The sequence below is a fragment of the Chroicocephalus ridibundus genome, chromosome 20, assembly GCF_963924245.1.
Source record: "Chroicocephalus ridibundus chromosome 20, bChrRid1.1, whole genome shotgun sequence".
In the NCBI taxonomy this organism is placed as follows: Eukaryota; Metazoa; Chordata; class Aves; order Charadriiformes; family Laridae; genus Chroicocephalus; species Chroicocephalus ridibundus.
The window spans coordinates 2,829,397-2,842,016 of NC_086303.1; the positions used below are offsets into that span (position 1 = coordinate 2,829,397).

Here is a 12,620-nt window from a genome sequence, read left to right on the forward strand (position 1 = left end):
GGCTGGGGGGGGGAAGTTTGGGCTGATGCTGGGGGGCTGTTGGGGGCCGTGACTTGGAGCTTGATGCCAGGAGTGATGCTGGGGGGGTGTGTGTGGGGGGGGGGGGGGGGGTGTGGGGGTGTGTGTGGGGGGTGATACCGGTGGCCACTCCATGCCCCACCATCCAGCGGGGACCAAGGGGTGGGGGGGTGGGGGGGGCCACCCATCTGCTCCGCGGGTCTGGCCAGTCCCCGGGAGGGGGGGTTCCTGCCTGCGTGCCCGGAGGCAGCGGGCACCCCCCCAACACCCCCCGCAGGCAGTTGTTCCCCCGCCGCCGGGCAGGGCCCTGGCAGCGGCGCACCCCCCCCCCCCACACACACCCCCCCCACACCCCCCCCCGCCCCGGCTGCTGAGTCAGGCTGTTCCCGGCGCTCCCGGTACACGGCGTCCCCACGCCGGGAGCCTGGCAGCCCGCCCGCCCCGGTGCGGCTCCCGGCAGGGGCAGCGCCCGGTCCCGGGCCCCCGAGATGCGGCTCACGGAGCTGCCGGTGCCGCGGTCCGGAGCGGAGCCCCGGGAGCCGCAGCGTTTTGGGGGGGGGGGTGTATTTTATTATTTTTTTTAGGGAAGGCGCGGGGTGGGGGGGGGGAATTGCTACCGTAGCGCTGGCCTGAGTCCCGCTTGTGCGTGTCCCCGGCGGGTGCGATGTCCCCGCGGGGTGTCCCCCCACCCCGGGGCTCCCTCAAGCACCCAAAAAGCACCAGGGCAGCCAGGAGGGGGGATCTCCCCAGGGTGTTTTTTTGGGGGGTTGATCCCTCCCAGCATCCCCATCAGCATCCCCGGGGGGGGGTGCTGCACCCTCCGCTCCCCCCCACCACTGCACACACACACACCCCCACACACACCCCCAAACACACACACCACACCCCCCCCCGACACCCCCATCCCCGGGTGGGGAGCCCCCCGCTGCCCCCGGCTACCCGCCGTCCCCGGCAGAGGCTGGTACAGTTCGTTACGTCCAGACCGGAATGTACTTTGTGTTAGAAGTGGCCCCAGGCCAGGACGGCAAAAGCCGGACTTTATTTATCCTCCCCGCTCCAGCCTCGCTGCATCCTGCAGGGTCGGATCTCCGGTGGGATGGGGGGAGCCCTGGACGCTGGCCTGTCCCCCCCCACCGCTCATCCCCAGCCAGGAGGTCCAGGGATTATTCCTCTTTTTTTTTTTGCCCAGGGGGGAAAATAATCTGGGAAAATATTTACGTCCTTTCAGCCGGTGAAAATTGTTCCCGGTAAAAAGTGCTCCCCGTGTCCGGGAAGAAGCACTGCGGGGGAGATGGGGATTCAGGGATGGATCCAGCCCCAGCAAAGCCTCTGGCTGGAGGTGTTGTGTGTCCCCCTCTGCTTCCATGAGGGTTTTTTCCAATGGGGGCCAGTGTTTGGATGGCAACCTGGAGATTTATGGGTTGGAAATGCCCTGGCCACGCTGGTGGATGGGGGGGGGGATCCGGCCTGGGGCGGCTCTGGGTGTCTGGGGGTGTCGCAGCCCCTCTGCCGGTAAGAATTCATGGCAGGAGCCGCGAGCTCGAGTGAAGTGAGAGAGGTCGCAGCCGGAGGGCTGCATCCAGGGGGCTCCGTGCCGAAGCTCCACGCCGACACCCAGCATCCCTCCCGCGGCCCCTCCGCTAGGAGGATTTGGGGCGATTTCATGCAGAAAGCAGCTGGTGGGTCAAGCAGCCTCCACGCCAAGCAAGGTGGTCCTGCCCTGCTGCCCCCCGCCGCGTCCCCCTGTGTCCCCACCCCTCCGTCCCTGCCACCCAGCTGCACCCACGGCCGGCGGCGAGGACGCGAGGACACGGTGTCCTCCTGGACTCTGCCGCCTGTTGTGCAACACCCAGCTGCACCTCCCGTAAACACCCGGCTCCCGGCACTGCCGGGCTCCCGTCACCCCGCACCCCTGCGCCGGTGACAAACCGGGCCCTCCGAGGGGTGCCGGTGCCGTAAGGGGGGGACGTCACCAGGCCGCAAAAAGCTGCTTTACTTCCCAAAACAGGCAGGTATCTGGGTATACCGGGGGTAAGGATGGATTCGGTCCCTGCGGGAGGGGGTGCGTCCCGTGCAGGTCATCTGCCCCGGGGCCATCGATTTCTGGCCGGGGCCATCGATTTGTGCTGTCACAGGCGGGAGGAACCGGGGAGAAAACCCATTTCCTGGGCTCTCCGACGCGCTCGAGAGAGTCACTGGTGTGGTTTTAGATGTGAGGCCGAGGTGGGGGGGCGGGGGGGGGACAGGACGACGCCTCTCCTCCCCGTGCTCGCAAGGCAGATTAACGCCGGTTATTTTTAGCAGAAAGACAAGGATGAATAAAAATATCCCTCATTTTCTTTGAAATTTTTTTTATTTTTTTAATTTTTTTTTTTTCTTTTTTTTTTTTTTTCTTTTTCAGGAACCACCGCTCTCACATCGCACAAGGCGCGTGGGGGGCCGGCACGAGGAAGGGTAGCACCGGTGAAGGACAGGGGGGTCTCCGGGCTTTGCTCCCTGGTTCTGATGGGGGGGGGGGGGGGGCAGGCAAGGCTTTTCCCGGACCCCCATCCCTTCGGGGCCAGGTGACGGCCACACGGCGGGCGCAGGGCTGGGGCCAGCTGGATGGCGAGGGGGAACAAGCAGTGCCCCTGGCAGCCGCCCGGGATTATTTATGGAGCAGATTTCCTCCTGGTTGTGTTACGGGGTGGGGGGGCGCGGAGCAGACCCCAGCACTTAGCGGGGGGGGGTTTGGGCATCTCACCACCCCTAAAACCAGAGCGAGCCGGGGGCTGGGGGGGGGGGGGGGGTCCGGCGCTGGTATCACCATGATTTAGAAGGTGTCTTTTTTAAAAAAACCCACTCCGGTGCTTTCTTCCCATCTGGTTTGCTTTTATTTTTCTAAGCAAATAAACAAAATTGATCCTTTTTGAGGACACACATCCCCCCCCCCCGCCTCTGTCGTCCCCAGGGTTTTTTTCAGGCCTTGGGTGTTATTTAAGGGGCCTGCACGAAATTAAGCCGTGGGGCTTCCCGATATTGGAAACACGTACTATTTCTTTTGTAAACGGAAATTTAAAGCCGGGCGGGAAATGTTTAAAAGCGAAATGCTCGATTCACCTGGGTGAAAAAGGAGGGGAAAATGAAAAGTCATGAAAATAAATTTTTTTTTTTTTCTTTCCTGAAGTAGGCTTTAATTTTAACTCCGGATTTCCAACGGGTGCCATCGGTGCCTGAATTACAGCTGGGAAAATCAAACTCGGCCCCAAAGAGCGGAACCTGCGACTCATCAGCGCGGCGCTGCCTTGACACCCCCCCCCCCCCCTCCCCGGGGCCGGTTCATTGGATCAAGATGCGGGAATCGGGGTCCCCCCCCCATTTTTTTTTGCCCCTTCAGCTCCGACGCTGCAATTAGGGTGACGTGAACGAGCAGCGATGGGATCTTTAATTGCAAATGTACGTAATTTCTAACCTCGGGGGGGCGGGGGGGTGTTTTGAGGAGCTCTTAACAAAGACTTTTGTCTCCTTCATACTGATCAGGAACATTTCTGCGTGTCCTCCAAACCCGCGTCCCCCCCCCCGCCCCCTCGTCCCAGCTGTGGGAGATTATTATTTGCTTTTTAGTGTGATTAATTGCCTTAACGAACCCCAAGGTGGTTGCACGGGGTGGGGGTCCCCGTGGGGCGTTGCGTGGGGCTGGGTGGTCCTGGGGTGCCCTTTGGTGGGGGGGTGTATGAAGGTGTGTGTCCCCCCCGCCAGGGGCACTGCTCAGGGCCAGGGGAACCTTGGAGCGCTGTGTGGGGCCGAGGGGTCCTTGAAGCACTGTGTGGGGCTGGGATACCCCCCCCCCGAGACATTGCACGGGGTCAAACAGCCCCCAGGGACATCGTGGGGGGCTGGGGACACACACCCCCAGGACATTCCATGGGGCTGAGACCCCCCCAGGACATTACATGGGGCCAAACAGCCCCCGGGGTCATTGTGGGGAGCTGGGGGCACACACCCCTGGGACATTGCATGGGGCTGGGACTCCCCCCAGGACACTGCATGGGGCTGGGACCCCCTCGTGGGATTTCATGGGGCCAGGGACCCCTGGGACATTGCGTGGGGCTGAGACCCCCCCCCCAGGACATTACATGAGGCCGGGATCCCCCACGGGGCATTGCACAGGACTGGGAAGCCCCCCGGGGACATTGCACGGCACCGAACACCCCCCAGGGACATCACACAGGGCCGGGAACACCCCCGCCCCCCCGGAATTTCACGGGGCAGGGACCCCCCCGGGGCACTGTACTGGGCCGAGCACTCCCGCCGCGGCATTGCACGGATCCGGGACATCCCCCCCGCGAGGGACATCATGTATGGTCGGAGAACCCCCCCCGAGGTATCGCACAGACCCGGGATCCGCCCCCCCGGGACATCGCACGGACCCGGGGACCCCTCCCACGGGGCTGTCCCCCAAGTCAGGACCAGGACCCCCACACCCCCCGGGGCATTGCACGGGCCCGTCCCCAACACCAGGACCAGGTGTGTGTGTCCCCCCCCCGGGGCCAAACGCCCCTCTGGGACATCGCTGGGGGTCGGACCCCCCCGGTTCCCTGCCGCCGCTGCCCCCGGCAAGTGCGCGGGGTGGGCGGGGCCGCCCGTCCCGCCAGGGGCGGGGCGAAGAGGCGGGACGCGCTCTGATTTGCATACGGCCGCCACCCGGACCAATGAGAAGGCGCAGCGGGCGCCCTCCGCGAGACGGGCGGGCGGGGGGGCCAATGGGAGGCGGGCGGAGGGGCGGGGCGGCGGGGCAGACTCGGCCGGCGCGGGCGCACGGTGCCACTCGGCGCGCGGGGCGGTAGCGGCGGCAGGTTGGTCCCTGCGCGGGTCCCGCCGGGGGTCGCTCCGTTGGGGCCGGGGGCTGCTGGGGGAACCTTGTGTGGGACCCAGGGGAGCCCTGCGTGAGGCTGGGGGCGGCTGTGTGCGGCTCGGGGGTGCCCTGCGTGGGGCCGAGGGGTCCCTGCGTGGGGCTGTGTGGACGTCTGTGTGGGGCTGGGGGGGGGTGGGGGGGGTGGTATTTGTGTGGGGCTGGAGAAATACTCTAGTTGTGGGTGGGGATGGAGGGGGGAGCACCGGGGGACCCTGCGTGGGGCCGGGGGATGCCCTGTGTGGGGCTGGGGTGCCCTGCGTGGGCGTCTGTGTGGGGCTGGGGCGGGGGGTGTCGGTGTCTTTCTGGGGCTGGAGAAATACCCTAGGCCTGTGTGGGGCCGGGGGGTACTGGGGGAGCCCTGCGTGGGGTTGGGGGGGTGCCTGTGTGGGGCTGGGGGGGGGCGGCGCTGGGGGACCCTGCGTGGCCGTCTGTGTGGGGCTGGAGAAATATGCTAGGTCTGTGTGGGGCTGGGGGGGACGACGACACTGGGGGACCCTGCGTGGGCGTCTCTGTGGGGCTGGGGGGGGTGTGTGTCGGGGTCTTTCTGGGGGGGAGACATACCCTAGGGCTGCGTGAGGCTGGAGGGCTACTGGGGACCCTGCGTGGGGATGGGGGGCCCTGCCTGGGCGTCTGTGTGGGGCTGGAGAAATACCGTAGGTCTGTTGTGGTGGGGTGGTACTGAGGGGTCCCGCTCGGGGGTGTCCTGTGTGGGGCTTGGGTCTGGGCTGCCCTGCGTGGGTGTCTGTGTGGGGCTGGGGGGGGTGTTTGTGTGGGGCTGGAGAAATACCTTAAGTTTGCGTGGGGCTGGGAGGGGGGTGCTGGGGCACCCTGCATGGGGCTGGGGTGCCCTGCCTGGATGTCTGTGTGGGGCTGGAGAAATACCGTGGGGTTGGGGGGGGGGGGTACTGAGGGGCCCTGTGTGGAGCTGGGGGAAGGTTCGGGGGTGCCCTGCGTGGGGCCGAGGGGTGTCCTGTGTGGGGCTGGGGCACCCTGCGTGGGCGTCTGGGGCTGGAGAAGTACCCTAGGTCTGTGTGGGGCTGGGGGGGGGGGGGTGTGTGTGCTCAGGGGTGTCCTATGTGGGGCTGGGGTGCCCTGTGTGGGGCTGGAGAAATACCCTAGGTCTGTGTGGGGCTGTGGTGTTAGTGTGGGGCAATATAAGGTTGGAGGGAGGCATGTATGGGGCTGGGGGGGGTGTCTCAGAGGTGTCTTTTGTGTGGGGCTGGGGGTCTGGATTGCCCTACGTGGGTCTGGGGGGGGTGTCTGTGTGGGGCTGGTGAAATACTGTAGGTTTGTGTGGGGCTGGGGAGCTGGTGGGGGGGGGGGAATAGCGTGGGCCAGTATGGGGTTGGAGGGAGGGGTGTTTGGGGCTGCATGGGGGGCACTGGGGTCCTGCGTGGGGCTTGGGCCTCACGTGGGGTGGGGGGTCCCTGCCCCAGCACAGGGGATGTCTGGGGGGAGTTAACACAGAGTGTTGCTGGGGGGCACTGGGATGCACTGGGATGGGGACAAGGTGGTGGGGGTTGGTGTCCCGCCGGCGTGTGCCACCGGACGGTGCTTGGAGGAGGGGATTTTCCTTTTTCCCCACTTTCCGGCCCCAAACGGGGCTCCTGTGCTCAGCTGTACCCTGGTGCCACCCCCTCAAACCCACCCCCCGGGTCGCATACAGGAAGGTAAGAGTTTCATTGGCGGGGGGGGGGGGGGGGGGGGGGGGGGGGGGCGATAAGTGATTGCACAAGGTAAATGTGAATATTTTTTTAAGCTTCTGTTATTTTGCTCCCTCCTCTCGGGGCAAGAAACCTCTTTCAAAGCTTCTCTTTTTCAGTGGCCCCTTCGGGTGAGCCTGCTCTTATCAGGAAAGAGCTTGGGGGGGCGGGGGGGGGGATACATCCATCATCCCTCCGTCCCCAGCCGGGGCTTGGATGCCGCGGTTGTGTTTCTGTCCTCGCTGTGCTGTCAGGGGAAAAAAAAAAACCTTGAAAAATTAAAAAAAAAAAATAAAAAAAAGAAGCCGGGAGCTGATAGTTTGGGTTTTTAAAGGTAGAGTTTAAATGGTGTCTCTCCATAATGAGCAATAAACTGTTGAGGTGGATTTAGGACATCGCTGGGACATCAAATCCAGCCTGGAAACCGGGATTACAAGTTAAAAAAAGAGAAGTTGAAAGCACGAATTGTTCCTTCCTTTAAAAACGCGGGGAAGCCGCGTCCCTCCTGTGTCCCTTCCGCCTCCTTCCCTGCCCCGCCAAGGGCTGGAGGGGGGAAAGAAAATTATTAAATCCGTCTGATGGAGCCTGTGTCTGGCTCTTACGGGCTGTTTTCCTGGAGGTGTGGTGGATGTGGGTCAGGTGGGGATGCTGTGCTGGGAGATGCTCAGGCTTTATTTCCACCCTGGTGCCCTAGAGATGGGAGAGAGCTGCTGGGAGTGTTGGGGGGAAGGACACGGGGGACACGCGACAGAAATGCTGCCGAAGCAGAGGGAACGACGGCCACTGCTGGCAAGTGGGCAACCAGGGTGAGGGGCTGGGCAGCGACAACTTCCCGGGGGTGCTGGGAGTTTTGCAGCCAGGATGCTGGGGACACTGGTGTCCCTTGGTGGGGATATTGGGGGTCCTCAGTGGGATGGTGAGGTCCTTGGTGGGACGCTGGGGTCCCTTGTCAAGGATGCTGGGCCTTGGTGGGCCACTGGGGTCCCTTGTCAGGGATGGTGGTCCTTGGTGGGATGGTGGGAATGCTGTGGTCCCTCGATGGGAATGCTGGGGTCCCTTGTTGGAGATGCTGGTCCTTGGTGGGCCACTGGGGTCCCTTGTCAGCGATGCTGAGGTCCCTTGTCGAGGATGCTCGTCCTTGGTGGGACGCTGGTGTCCCTAGGTGGCAATGCTGTGGTCCCTCGATAGAGATGGTGGGGTCCGTTGTCGGGGATGGTGGTCCTCGATGGGATGGTGGGGTCTGTTGTCGGGGATGCTGGGGTTCCTTGTCAGGGATGATGGTCCTTGGTGGGATTCTGGAGTCCCTTGTCGGGGATGATGGAGTCCTCAGTAGGATGCTGGTCCTCGGTGGGATGCTGGTGTCCCTTGTCAAGGATGCTGGTGTCCCTCGGTGGGATGCTGGTCTTGTCCCCATGGTGTGACGGGTGAACCTCTGGGACACAGGAGGAGGAAGGTGAGGGTGTGATGGAGCTGGGTGCTCACGGGAACCAGAGGTGATGGTGCGCTGAGGGAGGAAGGGGTGGCTGGGGGCATCTGGGGGGGGTTTTGGGGTGATGAAGCAGGTGAGGCTTGTGCTGGAGAAGATGCGCGACGCTGTGTGTGTTGGGGGGGAAAAAGCAGATTTCTGGGGAGTTGGTGGAGAAGTTCTTGCTTCTGCTGAAACTTGCTGGGGGGGGGGACAATGGCACGTGGTTTGGAGGATGGAGGGGTTCGGGAGGTGAAAGGCTGGCATGATGCAGGCTGCTCGCGATGCCCATCCTGCCCGGAGTGGAGGTGTCTGCTGGCATGACAACTTGTGCGATTATTTTTTTTCTTTAAAAAGAAAAAACAAACAAAAAAACCCCAAAAAACACAAAAAACCCCCACAAAACCCCCCAAAAAAACCCTCAAACCAGTCCCAAATAATCGTAGCTTCCCAGGGCTGTGCCTAGCACACGCATGAATTCTGTTGAGGTCCTTCCCCAGCACCGTTAGAGCATCTCCCCACTGGGACGTGCCAGAAAATAAGGACAATTCCTGAGTAAAAACCAAACTACAACCTTCAGGAACATCATTATTGTGTAATTAGGCGTGTTTTAATTACTGGCTCGCAGGAGAAAGTTTGCTGTAAGGCTGGAGATGCTCAGCATCAAGACCCCCCTCTGTCCAGCTGCGGCTCCCCGGGCTGGCACAGGGGAGGAAATATTCTGTAAAGTCCTTGGAAAATAATTTGTTCTCAGTTATTTATGCTTTTGTGCTATTTAATATTTTATTTTATATTCACTCTCCGTTATATACAGTTATTTAAAGTTGTTACAGCCCCTTGAGGGAGCTGCGGAGCTCGCGCTACTCTCACGTATATCACAGGGAAATAATAAATTACTTGACAAGTTTTGGTTTTGTTTTTTTTGTTTTTTTTTGTTTTTTTTTTATTTTAATGCTGTACATTTGTGGGCGTAAAGGAACGGCCACGAGTGCTCTAATGGACGAGTAACTCGTTTGCCGTGGAGCTGACGAGCTTTTTTCCGTAATCAGTAACTGTGATTGAAACAAGGATTTTGGGTTTTGCGAGTGAGTGTATTGGAAAATTAGGAAAATAGTAGGAAAGTAGCTGTCAGAAGTGAAGAGGTGGGGTGATGGGGGGTGGTAATTAGATTGTGTTTTGCCTGCAATAAATGTGTCTTCGTAAATGGTAGTTTAGATACACGGCTTCGTAAATAGTAATAAATAGTAGCATCGCTCTTAGAAAACTAGCCTCATTTAAAGCATTCCTGCTTCAGGTATTTTTTGATCCGTGTTAAATTGAATCACTTAATTAAACAAAACGAGCTCCAGGAGTCACTGCCTCGTCTTGCTTGCCCATAACAGCGTTTCTGGGGTGCGACCCCAAAGCCGCAGCATCCTCGGCAGCCCCCCAGACACCCCACCCGCCCTCCCCCCCCAGCCCTGCATCCCGCAGCATCCCCCCCGCGTCGTGCCGGCGCTCCTGGTCGGTTTGGCATTCCCCGGTTCTCTCCAAGAAATCCCAATTTGGCGTGGGAACAGGCTGGTGTTTCACAATGTGCCGGGAATTGGCTTTTCCCCCCATAAAATTTGGCATTTATAGACCGTTGGTGCTTCAAAAAAAAAGGTCTCGGGCGTTGGGTTATTTCAGGGTGCGCGGCAAAGCTGGGTCCTGAGTTGGGGATCCCCCCGCCCCGGAATTTGGCGCTGGGGCTCCGGGGATGCTCCCAAGCCCTTGTACGTGGGGAATAAGTGATTAAATTCACCATTTTCACTGCCGGGGGTGGGGGGGTGGTTGTGTGCTGCGCTTTGGGGTCACCTGGCTGAAAGTTTGTTGGAGAAACCCCTAAATCTGTGGTAAACAATGAGATGCTTTTAGAAACTGGTGGGGGGGGGGAAATAATTAAATAAATCCAAGTTTAATTGTCAGATTTATTCTGGAGAAAAGGCTAAATTAGATCAGAATTGGCAAACAGGGCATTTCTTGTTTATTCCCGGTTCGTATTTATTTTAGTTCCCTCCAAGCTGTCTCTTAAAACTGAATTTCTCGGCGTTGGCGGAGCTGCTGCCAGGGGGATGCTCCCGGCTGCCTGTGGAGGGGTCGAGCTTTACCGGGATGTGCTGTACGGGGAGGAGAATGTCACATTTAATAGCCAGAGGTGGAATATTTTCTTTCCAGTGTCTCAAAAACCCTGGCCGGGTTTTGTTTGTTTTTTTTTTTGTTTTTTTTTCCCCCCCTCCCTCTTGTTTTTGACGAGGGGAGAAGACACGATGAAAAGAACCTGCTCATTTTCGATGGCAAAAGCCCCAGTTAGAGGGTGCCAAGGAGTGGGTAGTGGGATGTCAAGTACTTTCTCGCTTTTTAAAGATGGCTTATATAACCTGCTTGGCTTTATTACTGTTATTATTATTATTTCCCCCCCCCCCCCCCAGTTACATAATCCTAATTTATGAAAGCATTAGGAAATTGTGTTCCCCGCTGTTACGTGAGTGTCTGTATATAACGGCCCCGGAGCTCGTTAGGATGCTGCGCTCGACCCCTCCGCCAGCCGTCTCCCCAGAAGCTCAGACAGGTGTGGAACAACTATTCATACACTTAATATTACTATTTTATTAAATTTATTGTTATTTTTTACCATCATCCGCGGCTGTGCCAGCCCCTCCAGGAGCAGGATGGGTGCAAGCTGGTCCCAGCCGATGGTCCCAGCTTCACCGCCACCTCCGGCATTCCTGTTTTTTCCAGTATTTTTGGGATGTGCCACTGGTGGGAGAGGCTTGTTGTGATTTTTTTTTTTTTTTTTTTGTGGGAACAGCTGAAATCCTCGCTGGGGCCGGGGACAGGAGCTGCCAGAGCATCACTGTGTAAAAACCCTCGACTGCATCCCGTCCCTGGCACCTTCTCCCCTTGGAAGAGCATCAACCCATAAATGTTCTGAGCATCAACCCATAAATGTTTATGGGCTTTTGCCTTCCCTGATATATATTTGTCTTTTGGAATAAAGGAGGGGGAAAAAAGTTATATATATATATATATATATATATATGTATATGTATATATATTGCTTTTTTTTTTTCTCCTTCATTTCACATTAAAGCGGAGGGGTTTATGTCTGCGGGTACCCACGCTGGAGGGGATGGACCGCGGGCTGCTGATGGGATGCTCGCAAGCGGGTTGAGTCCAAAAAAAGCTTTATCCCTGGGATTTCTTTTTTTAAAGCAACCTGGATTATCCCCGTGCTTTCTTATTTTGAAGCAACCTGGAAAAAACCCCCACCGACCAAGCATTTCCTCGCTGGTGCCTTGCTAGATAACCAGTGAAAGAGCCAGATTTTTTTAAAAATGGGTTTATATTGTAAACTCGGGGAGGGGGAAACACCTTTTTGCAAGTCTCTTTTGCCTGTTGCTGGTGAGGGTGCGCTCGCCTGGCTCCCGGGGGATGCAGACGGGCTGAACCCATCTCGCTTGCTGTTGAAATATTTATTCTGGCAGGCAGCAGCGAGCCGTCCCGCTCACTTGTTCCTCTCGCCGCCGCCGAAACTTGAGGGCAGCCTCTTATTCAACGTATTGAAAACGGAAGGAAAAAAAAAAAAAAAAAATTAGTTATGACTCGGATCTTAACTAAAACCCACTTCAGAAGCTTAAAAATAATAGCTAGGCAAAATGATTAAGCAAGTGTGACGGGAGCACATACCGCTGTATTTAAGTTAGCCGCGTGCGGTAGTTTCCTTTTCTGCCTTTGTTACTCTCTTAATTGCTTAAAAAATCTCCTTTTGCTTCTGTTCGGATGGATACCTTCTCAGGGGGCGGATTGGAGTAAAGGCGACCGCATCCCTCTCCAGGGTGTCCCTGCTGGCGGGGAGGGGGATGCGAGGCCATGGGGCGGGTGGCACCGGGATGCAGGGGATGCTCGGAGGGATGCTGGGGGGTACCGGGGTGGGTACCACTGTCTCCGTGGGCAGGAGTTAACCCTGGAGCCGCGACCAGCCGTGGGTAAAGGAGACCAGGGAATCACGGTTGGCAATGGAGGTTCGTCAGGGTGCCGGGCAATTAAAGCAGCTCTGTTTGCGTTTTGTGTTGTTTGTTTTTTGTGTTTTTTTTATTTAAATAAAAGTTGCCGTGACTGGCCCCGCTGGGATGTTAGCTGCTTGCACAACCCTCGGAAGTAAATCAATCCCTGGGAGTCTCATTCAGCTAGTGATAAATTTATGGCTTTCCCCTGTTTGTTTGAAAGGTGTGGGGGGGAAATCAAGTGGCCAGGATTTAAAAAAAAAAAAAAAAAAAAAAAAAAAAATTAATTTTTAATTCGAGCTGTGATATGTGAGTGTGAGAGATGGGACTCGATGTCTGGGTGCATCCCGGCATGTTGGGATGGAGCTGAGGATTACATGGAGCTGCCTTGTCAGCTTAAGAAGGTCGTATTTTCCTAGAAATTTAAATTTATTGTGGACTAAAATGCTGTCTTCTGGGGTCCGTGCTCTGCAGGAGTCTTAAAACACTCTGGTCTGGGGAAAATTGCTGCTCTG

General features: G+C 58.0%; 1 protein-coding gene across 3 annotated transcripts in view; it reads left to right on the forward strand.

Annotated features, from left to right (window-relative positions):
* The first annotated feature begins 2,572 nt into the window (after nt 1-2,572).
* FKBP5 (FKBP prolyl isomerase 5) overlaps nt 2,573-12,620 on the forward strand; it is a 31,892-nt gene continuing 21,844 nt past the window's right edge. The window contains exon 1 of one of the 3 annotated variants that reach the window (XM_063356697.1): nt 2,573-3,453. The gene's annotated coding sequence lies outside the window, so the exon portion shown is untranslated. Of the gene's footprint in view, nt 3,454-4,801; nt 4,854-6,436; nt 6,583-12,620 lie in introns of those variants that run through there. The other 2 variants (XM_063356696.1, XM_063356695.1) reach the window with 2 other exon arrangements.